This window comes from Bombina bombina, chromosome 2, assembly GCF_027579735.1.
Source record: "Bombina bombina isolate aBomBom1 chromosome 2, aBomBom1.pri, whole genome shotgun sequence".
In the NCBI taxonomy this organism is placed as follows: Eukaryota; Metazoa; Chordata; class Amphibia; order Anura; family Bombinatoridae; genus Bombina; species Bombina bombina.
In genome coordinates, this window is record NC_069500.1 from 135535401 (window position 1) to 135558706 (window position 23306).

Consider the following 23306-nt stretch of genomic DNA (forward strand, 5'->3'; position numbering starts at 1 on the left):
GGTTAATCCATTTATTATAGTAGCGGTGAGCTCCGGTCGTCAGATTAGGGGTTAATAATTGAAGTTAGGTGTCGGCGATGTTAGGGAGGGCAGATTAGGGGTTAATACTATTTATGATAGGGTTAGTGAGACGGATTAGGGGTTAATAACTTTATTATAGTAGCGCTCAGGTCCGCTCGGCAGATTAGGGGTTAATAAGTGTAGGCAGGTGTCGGCGACATTGTGGGGGGCAGATTAGGGGTTAATAAATATAATATAGGGGTCGGCAGTGTTAGGGGCAGCAGATTAGGGGTACATATCGATAACGTAGGTGGCGGCGCTTTGCGGTCGGAAGATTAGGGGTTAATTATTGTAGGTAGGTGGAGGCGACGTTGGGGGTGGCAGATTAGGGGTTTATAAATATAATATAGGGGTCGGCGGTGTTAGGGGCAGCAGATTAGGGGTACATAGGGATAACGTAGGTTGCGGCGGTTTACGGAGCGGCAGATTAGGGGTTAAAAAAATATGCAGGGGTCAGCGATAGCGGGAGCGGCAGATTAGGGGTTAATAAGTGTAAGGTTAGGGGTGTTTAGACTCGGGGTACATGTTAGAGTGTTAGGTGCAGACGTAGGAAGTGTTTCCCCATAGGAAACAATGGGGCTGCGTTAGGAGCTGAATGCTGCTTTTTTGCAGGTGTTAGGTTTTTTTTCAGCTCAAACAGCCCCATTGTTTCCTATGGGAGAATCGTGCACGAGCACGTTTTTGAGGCTGGCCGCGTCCGTAAGCAACTCTGGTATCGAGAGTTGCATTTGCGGTAAAAATGCTCTACGCTCCTTTTTTGGAGCCTAACGCAGCATTTGTTTGAACTCTCGATACCAGAGTTAAATTTATGGTGCGGCCAGAAAAAAGCCTGCGGAGCGTTAACAGCCCTTCTACCGCAAAACTCCAAATCTAGGCCTAAGTTTTGTAAGGATACCATGTCACATGCTCATGAAAATCATGTATCATATTAACCTCAGTGTTTTCCTGTAAAATACTAGAATTAAAGTGCTGGTTCTCACTACCAAAATGTTTCCTTAAAGTTAAATTACAGACTAATCGATTTACATCCAATAATGTATTGAACACATTGAAATTACAAGTTGGTGAGAAACCCAGACCATAACTTAATACTTTGATTTGTTCTGAAGTTAATTCAATGGAAGACAAATTAATCACATTGTGCTTTATTTGTATCTCGTCTGAGGTTTCTGACCCCTCAATTGCTGCCTCACTGATGTTGTATCTCCCTGTTTTATAATGGTGTTGTCTGCTGGTCCCTGGGCCTGTGGAAAAACCTTCTCTAGTTCTGAGACCTGAACTGGGGAGATTATGTTTTTGGGCCTGACTGTCTGTTCCACTGTATGCTGTATATGCGTGTTCTTGAGAATTCCTACAATTTGTGGACCTATAGAGGACTCGGTCACAGAAGGGCAGGCTGCTCCTTCCTCTGAGGAGTAATCAGTTTCACTATCTGAGAATGAAACATTTTTGCTATTATGATTATTCCTTCTGCCCCCTCTGCGTCTGTGACCTCTTCCTCTATTGCTACCTCCTCTTTGATGTCTTCTATATTCACCTCTTTTCTTTCTATTCCAAATGTAAACAGAGTTAGACTGATAATCTGCTCTATCCCTGAGAAACTTGGTGTGTTTGTTATCCATTATTACACTTATACTTTTGGCAACCAAACCCCTTAATATGCCATCAAATTTCTCAAACTGAGATTCAGCTATACGTTTGTCCATTTCAAGTTGTAAGTCCTTAATTTCCAATTTAACCTCATTTAGTTGTACCAACTTATAGTCCCTGATCATAATCACTAGTCTGGAGGAACAGTCCGACAGGATCTCATTCCATCCCTTGACAAACTCGGTGTTGCTAGGATCCACATCAAATGTAGGGAATTTGTACACACGAAGACCTCTAGGAATCATCCCCTCCTCCATATACCTATTAAAGGTCCAAATGTCCCATTGTAACTTTATTTCCTTTATAAGCAATGTTTCCATGGATTCAAATAGATTTCTTAATGATAGTGCGCTTTGCTAGATGAAAAGATATGTTCATACTCAGATACATTATTACCTCGTTCTTTGGCGGGTAACAGAGAAAAATAATTTTTGTTTGTATTAGTATAGTCTCTAGGGCCTAGATTTGGAGTTCGGCGGTAGCCGTCAAAACCAGCGTTAGAGGCTCCTAACGCTGGTTTTGGCCGCCCGCTGGTATTTGGAGTCAGTGATTAAAGGGTCTAACGCTCACTTTTCAGCCGCAACTTTTCCATACCGCAGATCCCCTTACGCCATTTGCGTATCCTATCTTTTCAATGGGATCTTTCTAACGCCGGTATTTAGAGTCGTTTCTGAAGTGAGCGTTAGAGCTCTAACGACAAAATTCCAGCCGCCTGAAAATAGCAGGAGTTAAGAGCTTTCTGGCTAACGCCGGTTCATAAAGCTCTTAACTACTGTACCCTAAAGTACACTAACACCCATAAACTACCTATGTACCCCTAAACCGAAGTCCCCCCACATCGCCGACACTCGATTTAAATTTTTAACCCCTAATCTGCCGACCGCCACCTACGTTATACTTATGTACCCCTAATCTGCTGCCCCTAACCCCGCCGACCCCTGTATTACATTTATTAACCCCTAACCTGCCCCCCACAACGTCGCCGCCAGCTACTTAAAATAATTAACCCCTAATCTTCCGACCGCAAAGCGCCGCCACCTACGTTATCCTTATGTACCCCTAATCTGCTACCCCTAACACCGCCGACCCCTGTATTATATTATTAACCCCTAATCTGCCCCCCTCAACGTCGCCGACACCTGCCTACACTTATTAACCCCTAATCTGCCGAGCGGACCTGAGCGCTACTATAATAAAGTTATTAACCCCTAACCCGCCTCACTAACCCTATCATAAATAGTATTAACCCCTAATCTGCCCTCCCTAACATCGCCGACACCTAACTTCAATTATTAACCCCTAATCTGACGACCGGAGCTCACCGCTATTCTAATAAATTGATTAACCCCTAAAGCTAAGTCTAACCCTAACACTAACACCCCCCTAACTTAAATATAATTTACATCTAACGAAATAAATTAACTCTTATTAAATAAATGATTCCTATTTAAAGCTAAATACTTACCTGTAAAATAAATCCTAATATAGCTACAATATAAATTATAATTATATTATAGCTATTTTAGGATTAATATTTATTTTACAGGCAACTTGGTATTTATTTTAACTAGGTACAATAGCTATTAAATAGTTAAGAACTATTTAATAGCTACCTAGTTAAAATAATAACAAATTTACCTGTAAAATAAATCCTAACCTAAGATATAATTAAACCTAACACTACCCTATCAATAAATTAATTAAATAAACTACCTACAATTACCTACAATTAACCTAACACTACACTATCAATAAATTAATTAAACACAATTGCTACAAATAAATACAATTAAATAAACTAGCTAAAGTACAAAAAATAAAAAAGAACTAAGTTACAAAAAATAATAAAATATTTACAAACATAAGAAAAATATTACAACAATTTTAAACTAATTACACCTACTCTAAGCCCCCTAATAAAATAACAAAGCCCCCCAAAATAAAAAATTCCCTACCCTATTCTAAATTAAAAAAGTTACAAGCTCTTTTACCTTACCAGCCCTGAACAGGGCCCTTTGCCGGGCATGCCCCAAGAATTTCAGCTCTTTTGCCTGTAAAAAAAAACATACCATACCCCCCCCCCAACATTACAACCCACCACCCACATACCCCTAATCTAACCCAAACCCCCCTTAAATAAACCTAACACTAAGCCCCTGAAGATCTTCCTACCTTGTCTTCACCATACCAGGTTCACCGATCCGTCCTGGCTCCAACATCTTCATCCAACCCAAGCGGGGGTTGGTGATCCATCATCCGGTGCTGAAGAGGTCCAGAAGAGGCTCCAAAGTCTTCCTCCTATCCGGCAAGAAGAGGACATCTGGACCGGCAAACATCTTCTCCAAGCGGCATCTTCAATCTTCTTCCATCCGGTGCGGAGCGGGTCCATCTTGAAGCAGGCGACGCGGATCCATCCTCTTCTTCCGTTGTCTCCCGACGAATGACGGTTCCTTTAAGGGACGTCATCCAAGATGGCGTCCCTCGAATTCCGATTGGCTGATAGGATTCTATCAGCCAATCGGAATTAAGGTAGGAATTTTCTGATTGGCTGATCGGAACAGCCAATAGAATGCGAGCTCAATCTGATTGGCTGATTGGATCAGCCAATCGGATTGAACTTGATTCTGATTGGCTGATTCCATCAGCCAATCAGAAAATTCCTACCTTAATTCCGATTGGCTGATAGAATCCTATCAGCCAATCGGAATTCGAGGGACGCCATCTTGGATGACGTCCCTTAAAGGAACCGTCATTCGTCGGGAGACAACGGAAGAAGAGGATGGATCCGCGTCGCCTGCTTCAAGATGGACCCGCTCCGCACCGGATGGAAGAAGATTGAAGATGCCGCTTGGAGAAGATGTTTGCCGGTCCGGATGTCCTCTTCTTGCCGGATAGGAGGAAGACTTTGGAGCCTCTTCTGGACCTCTTCAGCACCGGATGATGGATCGCCAACCCCCGCTTGGGTTGGATGAAGATGTTGGAGCCAGGACGGATCGGTGAACCTGGTATGGTGAAGACAAGGTAGGAAGATCTTCAGGGGCTTAGTGTTAGGTTTATTTAAGGGGGGTTTGGGTTAGATTAGGGGTATGTGGGTGGTGGGTTGTAATGTTGGGGGGGGGTATGGTATGTTTTTTTTTACAGGCAAAAGAGCTGAAATCCTTGGGGCATGCCCCGCAAAGGGCCCTGTTCAGGGCTGGTAAGGTAAAAGTGCTTGTAACTTTTTTAATTTAGAATAGGGTAGGGAATTTTTTATTTTGGGGGGCTTTGTTATTTTATTAGGGGGCTTAGAGTAGGTGTAATTAGTTTAAAATTGTTGTAATATTTTTCTTATGTTTGTAAATATTTTATTATTTTTTGTAACTTAGTTCTTTTTTATTTTTTGTACTTTAGCTAGTTTATTTAATTGTATTTATTTGTAGCAATTGTGTTTAATTAATTTATTGATAGTGTAGTGTTAGGTTAATTGTAGGTAATTGTAGGTAGTTTATTTAATTAATTTATTGATAGGGTAGTGTTAAGTTTAATTATATCTTAGGTTAGGATTTATTTTACAGGTAAATTTGTTATTATTTTAACTAGGTAACTATTAAATAGTTCTTAACTATTTAATAGCTATTGTACCTGGTTAAAATAATTACAAAGTTGCCTGTAAAATAAATATTAATCCTAAAATAGCTATAATATAATTATAATTTATATTGTAGCTATATTATGATTTATTTTACAGGTAAGTATTTAGCTTTAAATAGGAATAAGTTATTTAATAAGAGTTAATTTATTTTGTTAGATTAAAATTATATTTAATTTAGGGGGGGTGTTAGTGTTAGGGTTAGACTTAGCTTTAGGGGTTAATACATTTATTATAGTAGCGGTGAGGTCCGCTCGGCAGATTAGGGGTTAATAATTGAAGTTAGGTGTTGGCGATGTTAGGGAGGGCAGATTAGGGGTTAATACTATTTATGATAGGGTTAGTGAGGCGGATTAGGGGTTAATAACTTTATTATAGTAGCGCTCAGGTCCGCTCGGCAGATTAGGAGTTAATAAGTGTAGGCAGGTGTCGGCGACGTTGAGGGGGGCAGATTAGGGGTTAATAAATATAATATAGGGGTCGGCGATGTTAGGGCAGCAGATTAGGGGTACATAGGGATAACGTAGGTTGCGGCGGTTTACGGAGCGGCAGATTAGGGGTTAAAAAAAATATGCAGGTGTCAGCGATAGCGGGGGCGGCAGATTAGGGGTTAATAAGTGTAAGGTTAGGGGTGTTTAGACTCGGGGTACATGTTAGAGTGTTAGGTGCAGACGTAGGAAGTGTTTCCCCATAGGAAACAATGGGGCTGCGTTAGGAGCTGAATGCTGCTTTTTTGCAGGTGTTAGGTTTTTTTTCAGCTCAAACAGCCCCATTGTTTCCTATGGGAGAATCGTGCACGAGCACGTTTTTGAGGCTGGCCGCGTCCGTAAGCAACTCTGGTATCGAGAGTTGCATTTGCGGTAAAAATGCTCTACGCTCCTTTTTTGGAGCCTAACGCAGCATTTGTTTAAACTCTCGATACCAGAGTTAAATTTATGGTGCGGCCAGAAAAAAGCCTGCGGTGCGTTAACAGCCCTTTCTTCTGTTAAGTGTGATCAGTCCACGGGTCATCATTACTTCTGGGATATTACTCCTCCCCAACAGGAAGTGCAAGAGGATTCACCCAGCAGAGCTGCATATAGCTCCTCCCCTCTACGTCACTCCCAGTCATTCTCTTGCACCCAACGACTAGATAGGATGTGTGAGAGGACTATGGTGATTATACTTAGTTTTATATCTTCAATCAAAAGTTTGTTATTTTAAAATAGCACCGGAGTGTGTTATTACCTCTCTGGCAGAGTTTGAAGAAGAATCTACCAGAGTTTTTGCTATGATTTTAGCCGGAGTAGTTAAGATCATATTGCTGTTTCTCGGCCATCTGAGGAGAGGTAAACTTCAGATCAGGGGACAGCGGGCAGATGAATCTGCATAGAGGTATGTAGCAGCTTTTATTTTCTGACAATGGAATTGATGAGAAAATCCTGCCATACCGATATAATGTCATGTATGTATACTTTACACTTCAGTATTTTGGAGAATGGTACTTCACTAGAATTACACTGTAAGAAGTACATAAAGCTGTTTAATAACTAGAAATTATGTTTAACGTTTTTGCTGGAATGTAAAATCGTTTTCATTTGCTGAGGTACTGAGTGAATAAATGTTTGGGCACTATTTTTCCACTTGGCAGTTGCTTAATCTTTTTTCTGACAGTTTCTGTTCTCTCTCACTGCTGTGTGTGAGGGGGAGGGGCCGTTTTTTGGCGCTTTTGCTACGCATCAAATATTTCAGTCAGCAGCTCATTGTATTTCCTGCATGATCCGGTTCATCTCTACAGAGCTCAGGGGTCTTCAAAACTTATTTTGAGGGAGGTAATTTCTCTCAGCAGAGCTGTGAGAATTATAGTTGACTGAGATAAAAAACGTTTATTCTGTAATTTGTTTCCTGCTTTCAGAATTTGTTATCTTTGCTAATGGGATTAAACCTTTGCTAAAGTTGTGTTGTTTACACTATAACTGTTTTCAATTTATTAATTTTCAACTGTCATAGATCTTCTGTGCTTCTTAAAGGCACAGTACGTTTTTAATATTATTCTAATTGAATTGTATTCCAAGTTGCAAGTTTATTTGCTAGTGTGTTAAACATGTCTGATTCAGAGGATGATACCTGTGTCATTTGTTGCAATGCCAAAGTGGAGCCCAATAGAAATTTATGTACTAACTGTATTGATGCTACTTTAAATAAAAGTCAATCTGTACAAATTGAACAAATTTCACCAAACAACGAGGGGAGAGTTATGCCGACTAACTCGCCTCACGTGTCAGTACCTGCATCTCCCGATCGGGAGGTGCGTGATATTGTAGCGCCGAGTACATCTGGGCGGCCATTACAAATCACATTACAGGATATGGCTACTGTTATTAGGGTTTGTAGAGAGGAGCACCAATTAAGTCAAGGTCTAGTGTGTGTGTGTGAGTGATGTGTTCACACTGGAACAGAAGAAATCCCTTATGATGGGGGTTATTTCTAATGTTAATTATAAATGCTGATATAGTAAAAAATGGATATGAAATGTATAGTTTTACACAATTTATTACAAATACAATATATGATTCATAGACATGGATCCATGGTACAAAAAGACGTATGTTAAAAATATAAAAAATATATAAAGGTGATAAAATGAGTTAAAAAATTAAATAGTCAATAACTGATTGGTGGATTGGTGTCCACTAAATTTAAGACTGGTTTGGGGCAAGATAAAAAAATGTCCTATATAAACATAATCTTATACATATATATGCAGAACTAAACTCTAAACAATGTGTCGATGAGGGTCATATGTGAAAAATAGTATGCAGTGAAATATATGAAAAATAAAAAATTATAAACAAAAATACAAAAATTGAAAAATAGTGTTGAAAAGCAAACTAGTGTGTACACATCTAGAAAACTGTGATATCCAAAAACAATGTGATATCAAAATATGATTAAAGTGATTTTAATCTCAAAAATATATAAAAAATAGAAAAATAGAAAATTTAAAAATGGAAAAAAAAAAAAAAAATTAAAAATCCAGGTGAGTGAGAATATGTGTCAACAAAAATGTGACAATATGTGTCAACAAAAATATGAAAAAATACACACTAAATCGACAATAATAGCTAAAATACGGCAGTTAACAATGTTTTAGCATAGATAATGAACAGATATATGGATAAACAGATAAATATGCAATCAAAAAATTATACAGAATGTTCTACAAAATCATAACAGTGTGGTATATGTCCTAGTAACTGTATGTCCTAAAAAGTCCTTATGAAATGTCTCTTTTCTTCCAATGCGTCCTATTTATCTAATGTTAGGGTGTAAAAAATATATTTCAGATGCCTCAATTCCTGGGCATTAGAGATAAAAATGGCTTTTGTAAATAGAGATGTATAAAAATATAAAAATGTAACGATAAAGGTAGCAATGAAAGGGCTGGGATATCCTCAAAGCCTAAAAATAAAGAAAAATAACATAGTATAATACTGTTAAAATGTAAATAAATCAAGAAATATAGCTCACCATATAGATGTCAACGCGTTTCGGCCCACTTCTTGGGCCTTTCTCAAGACTAGTATATGGTATGGTATGGGTGAGCATGGTCTTTTATAGTGATGTATGGCCAATGGGAACTCTCTTGGAATTGCGCCAAAAAAATTGCGCCAAAAAATTGCGCCAAAATTAATTGCCTCACTGACACCGGAAGTAGTTAACCGGAAGTGACTGATTGTTGTCAAACCTGTGTTCGTTATATGTTATGCTAGCTTATAACTTATTTGTATCTTCTAATATGGCCAACTTATTATTGGTCTTGGTAAGACTTCTCTGATATCTTTTTGTCAGAACCTGTTAGTCTGTTTGTTACTGACCGAAATTTTGCTCCACCGGATGTTCGTTTCAAAACCGGAAGTTGATTTGTTTGAAACCGGAAGTTCTAGTTTTACTGTTTCCGGTTCCGTTTTTTTACGTTGTACCGGAAGTTGGGAGGTGTTAGAGCAAAAGTCTAAGTTTTGTTAAGTCCTTACTTCAGGATCTCATCTTTTTAGTTGAGTTGGCATATGTGAATCCTTACTTAAGGAATCTCATCTTTTTAGTTGAATTGGCATATATGAATGATTCTGACTCTGAAATGTCTCATGCGATCGTACCATGAAAATTTTTTTTTTTAAATGATATCTAAATAACGAAATCATATATGTTTAAAAACAAATGTATTAAAAATATATTTGTATCGTAGATTGGTTATTTCTATGTTGTGTATCAGGTGTTCGAGTGAGCTTGTCACTTTCATGTATATGTAATTTCAAAAACTTATTCTGTTGGATGTACGTGGATGATACATGTTCTATTTACACATTATGACTATTTCTTGGGATTTGGGGAAATGGGTTTGGACATATCCAATATGGGAAGAAATAAACCTGGTAGTTTGGGGTAAAGTGTTCGTATGACTAACTTGGTCAATATTGGTTTTTTCTTGGATTTTTCTTATGATCCCTTTACTTTGGTGTATAAGACGGAGTTCTATCGTTCTGACTGTACATTCCTAGATCTTTTAAGAGAGGTCAGGTGTCCTTTTGTATAATGTGTACCTTCTAATTAGTTGTTTTAGTAATGAGTATTCTCTCATTCAGTAGACTGCGTTGTTTCTTGGGTTATGGTTATCCTCACTTGTACTCTCATTGGGCCCTCAACTACTTGTTTAGGTGGAGTATCCAGAAGTAGTATCTTCCCCTTGTTGACTTAGGGTTGGAAGGATCCTTCAAAGTAATTATTTCAGAGTTAATAAGTGAGAGAGATCCTCCTTGTTATTTAAACCTCTAGGGAACAGGCAGTCTAGTTCAAAGATCCATCTTGACTCTGATATCAGTAATTGTCTTTCGTAGTCTCCTCCTCTCCAGTTGGGTTTCACTTTTTGGATCCCATAGAAACTAAGATCTTTCATGTTGCCTTTGTGTTGTACCGTAAAGTGCCTGTATAGTGCAGTTTCTGTGCTTCCGTGCTCGATTTGTAGTAGGTGCTCCCGAATTCTGTCTTTAAGGCATCTTGAAGTCTGGCCGACATACTGGAGACCGCAGCTGCATTGCACTATGTAGATAATTCCTTTATTGTTACACCTGATCAGATCTTTGATGGTATGTTTCTTTGTCGAATAATGGGAATAAAAGTGTTTCGTCTTCAAGCCTCTTTTGCACGCCTTGCAACTGGGGCAAGGAAAAAAACCTTGTATATGTTTGCCTGATATATCTCTTTCTTTTGTTGTTCCTAGGCGAGGAATACTTGGGGCCAAGATGGTCTTTAGGTTGTTGGATTTTCTATAGATAAATCTTGGTTTATCCATAAGAGTTTCTCCTATTATGTCATCATTTTTGAGTATGTGCCAATGGTTCTTTATATTTTTTTCTACGGTTCTCCTATTTTCACTATACTGAGTGATGAAAGCGACATCTATTAAATTCGAGTTGTTTTCGGTCTTGTTATCCTTGTTCTTATACTGAAGTAGTTCACGGCGGTCTCGTCTCCTCACTTCTTCTATGTCTTTATTCAGTTTATCTTCTCCATATCCCCTTTCCATGAATCTTGACTTGAGTTTTTCTGCTTGTATTTCCCATAGGTCTTGGTCGGAACAGTTCTTCTTTAGTCTCAGTAGTTGTCCTTTTGGTATATTTTCTTTCCAACTTGCGTGATGGCAGCTTTCACTGTGGATGTAATTATTACAATCCACAGGTTTAAAGTACGTGGATGTTTTCAGTTTCCCATCCTCTATTGTTATTTTGAGATCCAGAAAGGTAATTTCAGTACTGCTGATCTCATAGGTGAATTTTAAGTTGCAAATATTGCTATTCATAACATTGATGGTATGTTCCAGATCTTCCCTGGGGCCCTTCCATATCATAAGTATATCATCTATGTACCTATGATAGGATAGCAGGTCCGCGCCGGCTGGCCAGGACTCCCAAAAGATGTTCTCCCATCTGCCCATATATAGGTTGGCGTAGCTCGGCGCGAACCTGGTCCCCATAGCTGTACCACATAGCTGTCTGTAGAACTTTCCGTCGTGGTTGAAATAGTTGTGAGTCAATATATAGCTTATTCCCTCTAGAATGAATTTCTTCTGAGGTTCTGGCACTGTGTTATCTTTATTCAAAAAATGTTCTACTGCCTCCCGACCTCCTTCATGTGGTATACTGGTGTATAAGGAGGTGACATCGCATGTTACCAGTAGATAGTTTTCCATCCATTTTATGTTCTCCAGGATGTTTAGTATCTGTGTGGAATCTCTTATGTAGGATGGTAGTTGTAATACATATTTCTGTAGTTTCTTGTCCAGATACTCAGATAAATTACTGGATAGGGACCCAATCCCTGATATTATTGGTCGTCCCGGGGGGTTGATGAGTGTCTTATGTATTTTGGGGAGGTAGTAGAAGACAGGGGTTATAGGGTGCTTGATGTTAATGTACCTATATTCCTTAGTGTTGAGGATTCCATTTTCATGTGCCTCCCCTAGTAAGCCTTCTAATTCTTCCTTGTATCCTCCTACTGGATTCATTCTCAAGACTTCATATGTCTCCTTATCTGATAGTATTCTTTTACATTCGTTGCTGTAGTCCTCTTTATTCAGGATTACGATCCCGCCACCTTTGTCTGCGGGTTTAATCACCAAGTTCTTGTTCTTCTCTAGGGATCTTATCGTCTGCATTTGGTTCTTCGTGAGGTTATGTCGATGTTTATTCAATTTGTTCTGGCTGATGTACTTTAGATCACTGCATACCACGGTGTCAAAGGCTTCTATAGCGCTGCCTTTGCTGTGGATTGGGTAAAAAGATGACCTAGGTCTAAGGTCGGAATGCTGATATGGGTCTGGGACTTCCTGAGTTGATCCTGTTTGCAATGTTCTACTGTTGTGTTCAAAAGGAGATTTCATAAAGTGTCGTTTTAATGTCAGTTTTCTTACAAACTGTTTCACATTAACAAACGTGTCGAATTTGTTAAGACTATTGGAGGGGGCGAAAGAGAGTCCATAACTTAAAACCGAATTCTCTTTATCTGTTAGAGCAGTAGTACTCAGATTGAAGAGTCCCTTGGTTATATCCTTCTTCTCTGGACTTGCATGCTCAGGTTTTTTCCGGTCGGTATTTACTCGCCTACCGCCCCTCTTTCCTCTGTGACTTTTCTTTTTTCCAAAGGGTGTTGGAAGTCGTCTACATTTGGATTTTTTCTTTTTGTAGACGTCCTTTCTAATTCTTTTGTTGTGGTCTGGTGTTCTTCTAAAAAATGATGTCCTGGAGTGGGGTTTGTTAGAGTTGTGCTTGGTTTTCCATTCTTTATTGTGTTGTTTGGTGTACCAATCATGGATCTAGTGTCCTGTTGTGTAGTTGTTCTTTTCTGTGCCTCCACAGATCTTGGTTGGTTGCCATTTGGTGTGTTCCAGTGGCCTTGGTAATCTTTCTTATGGTTGTGGTGGTTGGAGTACTGGATAGGACTGTGCTGATATTGTTGATAATTAAATCCATTTGGAGTGTATGGTGTTCCATCAGGCCTGATATTGAAGTGTCTTCTTTCATTTGGTCTGAGATGGTTACTCCCATATCTTGGTCTGTCGTTGTTCCTCCATCTGGGGTATTGGTTATATCCATATGTGAAATTCTCCTCTGGATTCCAGCGTGGTGAATATATATTTTCCCTGTGATAGTGTGGTCTATGAGACAGATAGTTGTTCGAATCCCTATTTCTATGGGGATCTTCATTGTGATAATTATTGTAATAATTGTTGTTATGCCTCTGTCCCCCAAGGGTTCGTTGGTAGCCCCACTGGCTTCTGGGATTGGACATATGTCGTTGTCCTTCCCTTTCCCACCTTGATTGGTTCTGATGTTGTCTGTATTCAAATTGGTGGTATCTCTCTCTTGGGGTGCTGGGTGCTTGTTCATAAGCTTGGTCGCCTCTGTGCTGGAATCTTGTTCTGGGTCTGTTCCTTCTATGGGTGACTTGTGTCCATTCCTCCTCCGGTGGTGGTCTTCCCTCCAAGTCGTTGGGAGGTGAGGTTTCTGTCTCTGTGTTTTCCGTGACCTGACTCATATCACTATTCTTAATGTTATTGAGTTCTCTGTTTAATTTCTTGCTTTTCTTGCTGATAATGTCTTCTCTAATCTTGGACACCTTCCTTTCCAGACTCTCTTTCTTCTCAGTGATATCTTTGGTGTCTAGTGGATGGCCTTCTGGTCCAATCAATTCATCTTCGTTGGTCTTAATCTCAATGTCAACTTGCTTGAGAATGGATTCCCTGTGTTCAATGATTGCTTCCATGAGTGATCTTGATGCTGTTATAAGTGTGTTGCACCATTTTGTGGTGAAATCTAAGTTTTCCGATTGGAATGCACACTCTTTCTTAATAATTAGCCCCTTTGGGATAATATTCAACTCCAGACATTTTCTTAGGAAACTGATTTCCGCCTTGTATTTTACTTCCTGTATTAATAGTCTTTCTAAATTTTTAAATAGGGAACTGAAATCTGTTGGACCCGTTCCAGACCTCTCAGTGGAACTAAATGTTCCATTGATCTCTAAGGTAATGTCTTGTCTGATCGATTTTGTGAACTCCATCCCTGTATATGAAGTGTTGGGAATTTTGGAGTCTAGATTAAAGACACACTTACTAAAAGCAGCTGGTGAGAAATGGGGAGTGTATAGAATATCAGATATATGTCGTACTCACAGCGCTAGAAGGACCTGTAGCTCCTATCTGGAGTGGGCCCCCACTGCCCACAAAAGAATACTGTTAGTAGGGTTTGTAGAGAGGAGCGCCAATTAAGTCAAGGTCTAGTGTGTGTGTGTGAGTGATGTGTTCACACTGGAACAGAAGAAATCCCTTATGATGGGGGTTATTTCTAATGTTAATTATAAATGCTGATATAGTAAAAAATGGATATGAAATGTATAGTTTTACACAATTTATTACAAATACAATATATGATTCATAGACATGGATCCATGGTACAAAAAGACGTATGTTAAAAATATAAAAAATATACAAAGGTGATAAAATGAGTTAAAAAATTAAATAGTCAATAACTGATTGGTGGATTGGTGTCCACTAAATTTAAGACTGGTTTGGGGCAAGATAAAAAAATGTCCTATATAAACATAATCTTATACATATATATGCAGAACTAAACTCTAAACAATGTGTCGATGAGGGTCATATGTGAAAAATAGTATGCAGTGAAATATATGAAAAATAAAAAATTATAAACAAAAATACAAAAATTGAAAAATAGTGTTGAAAAGCAAATTAGTGTGTACACATCTAGAAAACTGTGATATCCAAAAACAATGTGATATCAAAATATGATTAAAGTGATTTTAACCTCAAAAATATATAAAAAATAGAAAAATAGAAAATTTAAAAATGGAAAAAAAAAAAAAATTAAAAATCCAGGTGAGTGAGAATATGTGTCAACAAAAATGTGACAATATGTGTCAACAAAAATATGAAAAAATACACACTAAATCGACAATAATAGCTAAAATACGGCAGTTAACAATGTTTTAGCATAGATAATGAACAGATATATGGATAAACAGATAAATATGCAATCAAAAAATTATACAGAATGTTCTACAAAATCATAACAGTGTGGTATATGTCCTAGTAACTGTATGTCCTAAAAAGTCCTTATGAAATGTCTCTTTTCTTCCAATGCGTCCTATTTATCTAATGTTAGGGTGTAAAAAATATATTTCAGATGCCTCAATTCCTGGGCATTAGAGATAAAAATGGCTTTTGTAAATAGAGATGTATAAAAATATAAAAATGTAACGATAAAGGTAGCAATGAAAGGGCTGGGATATCCTCAAAGCCTAAAAATAAAGAAAAATAACATAGTATAATACTGTTAAAATGTAAATAAATCAAGAAATATAGCTCACCATATAGATGTCAACGCGTTTCGGCCCACTGCTTGGGCCTTTCTCAAGACTAGTATATGGTATGGTATGGGTGAGCATGGTCTTTTATAGTGATGTATGGCCAATGGGAACTCTCTTGGAATTGCGCCAAAAAAATTGCGCCAAAAAATTGCGCCAAAATTAATTGCCTCACTGACACCGGAAGTAGTTAACCGGAAGTGACTGATTGTTGTCAAACCTGTGTTCGTTATATGTTATGCTAGCTTATAACTTATTTGTATCTTCTAATATGGCCAACTTATTATTGGTCTTGGTAAGACTTCTCTGATATCTTTTTGTCAGAACCTGTTAGTCTGTTTGTTACTGACCGAAATTTTGCTCCACCGGATGTTCGTTTCAAAACCGGAAGTTGATTTGTTTGAAACCGGAAGTTCTAGTTTTACTGTTTCCGGTTCCGGTTTTTTACGTCGTACCGGAAGTTGGGAGGTGTTAGAGCAAAAGTCTAAGTTTTGTTAAGTCCTTACTTCAGGATCTCATCTTTTTAGTTGAGTTAGCATATGTGAATCCTTACTTAAGGAATCTCATCTTTTTAGTTGAATTGGCATATATGAATGATTCTGACTCTGAAATGTCTCATGCGATCGTACCATGAAAAAAAATTTTTTTTAAATGATATCTAAATAACGAAATCATATATGTTTAAAAACAAATGTATTAAAAATATATTTGTATCGTAGATTGGTTATTTCTATGTTGTGTATCAGGTGTTCGAGTGAGCTTGTCACTTTCATGTATGTGTAATTTCAAAAACTTATTCTGTTGGATGTACGTGGATGATACATGTTCTATTTACACATTATGACTATTTCTTGGGATTTGGGGAAATGGGTTTGGACATATCCAATATGGGAAGAAATAAACCTGGTAGTTTGGGGTAAAGTGTTCGTATGACTAACTTGGTCAATATTGGTTTTTTCTTGGATTTTTCTTATGATCCCTTTACTTTGGTGTATAAGACGGAGTTCTATCGTTCTGACTGTACATTCCTAGATCTTTTAAGAGAGGTCAGGTGTCCTTTTGTATAATGTGTACCTTCTAATTAGTTGTTTTAGTAATGAGTATTCTCTCATTCAGTAGACTGCGTTGTTTCTTGGGTTATGGTTATCCTCACTTGTACTCTCATTGGGCCCTCAACTACTTGTTTAGGTGGAGTATCCAGAAGTAGTATCTTCCCCTTGTTGACTTAGGGTTGGAAGGATCCTTCAAAGTAATTATTTCAGAGTTAATAAGTGAGAGAGATCCTCCTTGTTATTTAAACCTCTAGGGAACAGGCAGTCTAGTTCAAAGATCCATCTTGACTCTGATATCAGTAATTGTCTTTCGTAGTCTCCTCCTCTCCAGTTGGGTTTCACTTTTTGGATCCCATAGAAACTAAGATCTTTCATGTTGCCTGTGTGTTGTACCGTAAAGTGCCTGTATAGTGCAGTTTCTGTGCTTCCGTGCTCGATTTGTAGTAGGTGCTCCCGAATTCTGTCTTTAAGGCATCTTGAAGTCTGGCCGACATACTGGAGACCGCAGCTGCATTGCACTATGTAGATTTTCTATAGATAAATCTTGGTTTATCCATAAGAGTTTCTCCTATTATGTCATCATTTTTGAGTATGTGCCAATGGTTCTTTATAATTTTTTCTACGGTTCTCCTATTTTCACTATACTGAGTGATGAAAGCGACATCTATTAAATTCGAGTTGTTTTCGGTCTTGTTATCCTTGTTCTTATACTGAAGTAGTTCACGGCGGTCTCGTCTCCTCACTTCTTCTATGTCTTTATTCAGTTTATCTTCTCCATATCCCCTTTCCATGAATCTTGACTTGAGTTTTTCTGCTTGTATTTCCCATAGGTCTTGGTCGGAACAGTTCTTCTTTAGTCTCAGTAGTTGTCCTTTTGGTATATTTTCTTTCCAACTTGCGTGATGGCAGCTTTCACTGTGGATGTAATTATTACAATCCACAGGTTTAAAGTACGTGGATGTTTTCAGTTTCCCATCCTCTATTGTTATTTTGAGATCCAGAAAGGTAATTTCAGTACTGCTGATCTCATAGGTGAATTTTAAGTTGCAAATATTGCTATTCATAACATTGATGGTATGTTCCAGATCTTCCCTGGGGCCCTTCCATATCATAAGTATATCATCTATGTACCTATGATAGGATACCAGGTCCGCGCCGGCTGGGCAGGACTCCCAAAAGATGTTCTCCCATCTGCCCATATATAGGTTGGCGTAGCTCGGCGCGAACCTAGTCCCCATAGCTGTACCACATAGCTGTCTGTAGAACTTTCCGTCGTGGTTGAAATAGTTGTGAGTCAATATATAGCTTATTCCCTCTAGAATTAATTTCTTCTGAGGTTCTGGCACTGTGTTATCTTTATTCAAAAAATGTTCTACTGCCTCCCGACCTCCTTCATGTGGTATACTGGTGTATAAGGAGGTGACATCGCATGTTACCAGTAGATAGTTTTCCATCCATTTTATGTTCTCCAGGATGTTTAGTATCTGTGTGGAATCTCTTATGTAGGATGGTAGTTGTAATACATATTTCTGTAGTTTCTTGTCCAGATACTCAGATAAATTACTGGATAGGGACCCAATCCCTGATATTATTGGTCGTCCCGGGGGGTTGATGAGTGTCTTATGTATTTTGGGGAGGTAGTAGAAGACAGGGGTTATAGGGTGCTTGATGTTAATGTACCTATATTCCTTAGTGTTGAGAATTCCATTTTCATGTGCCTCCCCTAGTAAGCCTTCTCAAAACTCACAACTATTTCAACCACGACGGAAAGTTCTACAGACAGCTATGTGGTACAGCTATGGGGACCAGGTTCGCGCCGAGCTACGCCAACCTATATATGGGCAGATGGGAGAACATCTTTTGGGAGTCCTGCCCAGCCGGCGCGGACCTGGTATCCTATCATAGGTACATAGATGATATACTTATGATATGGAAGGGCCCCAGGGAAGATCTGGAACATACCATCAATGTTATGAATAGCAATATTTGCAACTTAAAATTCACCTATGAGATCAGCAGTACTGAAATTACCTTTCTGGATCTCAAAATAACAATAGAGGATGGGAAACTGAAAACATCCACGTACTTTAAACCTGTGGATTGTAATAATTACATCCACAGTGAAAGCTGCCATCACGCAAGTTGGAAAGAAAATATACCAAAAGGACAACTACTGAGACTAAAGAAGAACTGTTCCGACCAAGACCTATGGGAAATACAAGCAGAAAAACTCAAGTCAAGATTCATGGAAAGGGGATATGGAGAAGATAAACTGAATAAAGACATAGAAGAAGTGAGGAGACGAGACCGCCGTGAACTACTTCAGTATAAGAACAAGGATAACAAGACCGAAAACAACTCGAATTTAATAGATGTCGCTTTCATCACTCAGTATAGTGAAAATAGGAGAACCGTAGAAAAAATTATAAAGAACCATTGGCACATACTCAAAAATGATGACATAATAGGAGAAACTCTTATGGATAAACCAAGATTTATCTATAGAAAATCCAACAACCTAAAGACCATCTTGGCCCCAAGTATTCCTCGCCTAGGAACAACAAAAGAAAGAGATATATCAGGCAAACATATACAAGGTTTTTTTCCTTGCCCCAGTTGCAAGGCGTGCAAAAGAGGCTTGAAGACGAAACACTTTTATTCCCATTATTCGACAAAGAAACATACCATCAAAGATCTGATCAGGTGTAACAATAAAGGAATTATCTACATAGTGCAATGCAGCTGCGGTCTCCAGTATGTCGGCCAGACTTCAAGATGCCTTAAAGACAGAATTCGGGAGCACCTACTACAAATCGAGCACGGAAGCACAGAAACTGCACTATACAGGCACTTTACGGTACAACACAAAGGCAACATGAAAGATCTTAGTTTCTATGGGATCCAAAAAGTGAAACCCAACTGGAGAGGAGGAGACTACGAAAGACAATTACTGATATCAGAGTCAAGATGGATCTTTGAACTAGACTGCCTGTTCCCTAGAGGTTTAAATAACAAGGAGGATCTCTCTCACTTATTAACTCTGAAATAATTACTTTGAAGGATCCTTCCAACCCTAAGTCAACAAGGGGAAGATACTACTTCTGGATACTCCACCTAAACAAGTAGTTGAGGGCCCAATGAGAGTACAAGTGAGGATAACCATAACCCAAGAAACAACGCAGTCTACTGAATGAGAGAATACTCATTACTAAAACAACTAATTAGAAGGTACACATTATACAAAAGGACACCTGACCTCTCTTAAAAGATCTAGGAATGTACAGTCAGAACGATAGAACTCCGTCTTATACACCAAAGTAAAGGGATCATAAGAAAAATCCAAGAAAAAACCAATATTGACCAAGTTAGTCATACGAACACTTTACCCCAAACTACCAGGTTTATTTCTTCCCATATTGGATATGTCCAAACCCATTTCCCCAAATCCCAAGAAATAGTCATAATGTGTAAATAGAACATGTATCATCCACGTACATCCAACAGAATACGTTTTTGAAATTACACATACATGAAAGTGACAAGCTCACTCGAACACCTGATACACAACATAGAAATAACCAATCTACGATACAAATATATTTTTAATACATTTGTTTTTAAACATATATGATTTCGTTATTTAGATATCATTTAAAAAAAAAAAATTTTTCATGGTACGATCGCATGAGACATTTCAGAGTCAGAATCATTCATATATGCCAATTCAACTAAAAAGATGAGATTCCTTAAGTAAGGATTCACATATGCCAACTCAACTAAAAAGATGAGATCCTGAAGTAAGGACTTAACAAAACTTAGACTTTTGCTCTAACACCTCCCAACTTCCGGTACGACGTAAAAAACCGGAACCGGAAACAGTAAAACTAGAACTTCCGGTTTCAAACAAATCAACTTCCGGTTTTGAAACGAACATCCGGTGGAGCAAAATTTCGGTCAGTAACAAACAGACTAACAGGTTCTGACAAAAAGATATCAGAGAAGTCTTACCAAGACCAATAATAAGTTGGCCATATTAGAAGATACAAATAAGTTATAAGCTAGCATAACATATAACGAACACAGGTTTGACAACAATCAGTCACTTCCGGTTAACTACTTCCGGTGTCAGTGAGGCAATTAATTTTGGCGCAATTTTTTGGCGCAATTTTTTTGGCGCAATTCCAAGAGAGTTCCCATTGGCCATACATCACTATAAAAGACCATGCTCACCCATACCATACCATATACTAGTCTTGAGAAAGGCCCAAGCAGTGGGCCGAAACGCGTTGACATCTATATGGTGAGCTATATTTCTTGATTTATTTACATTTTAACAGTATTATACTATGTTATTTTTCTTTATTTTTAGGCTTTGAGGATATCCCAGCCCTTTCATTGCTACCTTTATCGTTACATTTTTATATTTTTATACATCTCTATTTACAAAAGCCATTTTTATCTCTAATGCCCAGGAATTGAGGCATCTGAAATATATTTTTTACACCCTAACATTAGATAAATAGGACGCATTGGAAGAAAAGAGACATTTCATAAGGACTTTTTAGGACATACAGTTACTAGGACATATACCACACTGTTATGATTTTGTAGAACATTCTGTATAATTTTTTGATTGCATATTTATCTGTTTATCCATATATCTGTTCATTATCTATGCTAAAACATTGTTAACTGCCGTATTTTAGCTATTATTGTCGATTTAGTGTGTATTTTTTCATATTTTTGTTGACACATATTGTCACATTTTTGTTGACACATATTCTCACTCACCTGGATTTTTAATTTTTTTTTTTTTTTTCCATTTTTAAATTTTCTATTTTTCTATTTTTTATATATTTTTGAGATTAAAATCACTTTAATAATCATATTTTGATATCACATTGTTTTTGGATATCACAGTTTTCTAGATGTGTACACACTAATTTGCTTTTCAACACTATTTTTCAATTTTTGTATTTTTGTTTATAATTTTTTATTTTTCATATATTTCACTGCATACTATTTTTCACATATGACCCTCATCGACACATTGTTTAGAGTTTAGTTCTGCATATATATGTATAAGATTATGTTTATATAGGACATTTTTTTATCTTGCCCCAAACCAGTCTTAAATTTAGTGGACACCAATCCACCAATCAGTTATTGACTATTTAATTTTTTAACTCATTTTATCACCTTTATATATTTTTTATATTTTTAACATACGTCTTTTTGTACCATGGATCCATGTCTATGAATCATATATTGTATTTGTAATAAATTGTGTAAAACTATACATTTCATATCCATTTTTTACTATATCAGCATTTATAATTAACATTAGAAATAACCCCCATCATAAGGGATTTCTTCTGTTCCAGTGTGAACACATCACTCACACACACACACTAGACCTTGACTTAATTGGCGCTCCTCTCTACAAACCCTACTAACAGTATTCTTTTGTGGGCAGTGGGGGCCCACTCCAGATAGGAGCTACAGGTCCTTCTAGCGCTGTGAGTACGACATATATCTGATATTCTATACACTCCCCATTTCTCACCAGCTGCTTTTAGTAAGTGTGTCTTTAATCTAGACTCCAAAATTCCCAACACTTCATATACAGGGATGGAGTTCACAAAATCGATCAGACAAGACATTACCTTAGAGATCAATGGAACATTTAGTTCCACTGAGAGGTCTGGAACGGGTCCAACAGATTTCAGTTCCCTATTTAAAAATTTAGAAAGACTATTAATACAGGAAGTAAAATACAAGGCGGAAATCAGTTTCCTAAGAAAATGTCTGGAGTTGAATATTATCCCAAAGGGGCTAATTATTAAGAAAGAGTGTGCATTCCAATCGGAAAACTTAGATTTCACCACAAAATGGTGCAACACACTTATAACAGCATCAAGATCACTCATGGAAGCAATCATTGTAATAATCAATCCTGCTTAGTTTGATTACTAGTATAGGTATGTAGCACAATATCAATTGAGAGTACTATTACTTGGTAAACCCATATGGATATATGTGCAGTTAATATAGATTAATGTTTCCCTACAAAAAGTACACACTAAAGTATTATCTGTATTATAGGAATCAAAATCAAATGCAATCTTAGAAATAAGCAGGCTTGTAATAATACAAAAGGATATAGGAATAGGTGAAACTTTCTTAAGAATAAGTAAGGAATAATTATAATATATTGCGTAACATGAGATATTGAACACACAGCAAGTAAGTCTTATCCAATGTAGTATTGATAGATTGTTATAATGGAGAACTTCTGCAGATATGATTATAGTTGCAAACGTAGTAATGTACCTTGAAAACTGTGAATGCGGTAAGTAAGGACAAACACTTCCGGGTTCTGTGGGCTGCGGCTGCAGCAGCAGCAGAGACACGCTGAAGCCAGCTAACAGTCAGCGTGTGACGTCACGATTCTCCGGTGCAGCAGAAATCAACATAAGGATAATATAACAGAACAAATAAGATTAACAGATAAGAGCTTCAATAACCGGTTATTCTTTATGGCAGCCACAGACTTGGTTGATAAATAATATGAGCTGATAAGTTGAAACAGGTAACGTAACTTCCCAAAATAAAGACAGTCTTGAATAAATGAAAAGTACTTGCCAAAGTAAGATGTTGCAACAGGCTGGAAATAAATATTAAATCCGTAGTAGGTAGATCTTGAATGAGGTAACTTGAGTTGCTGAAAAGTTTAGATACAATATTAACCTTCCAGAGGTATCAGAGGCTCAGTGTTACTCTGAGGAAAATAACAAAATACTAAGCAAGGTGTGTTCAGTGAACAGGTGTTTTATGAGAGTAAGTAAGATATGATTGGTTGAATTCTAATTAAGGAAACAGTACACCCAAAAGCCTGACATGACTCCCCCCTCAAACAAGCTGATCCTCAGCTTGAAGTCTGGGGCGATCTGGATATCTCCTGTGGAATTGGGAAACAAGTCGAGGAGCATTAAGAT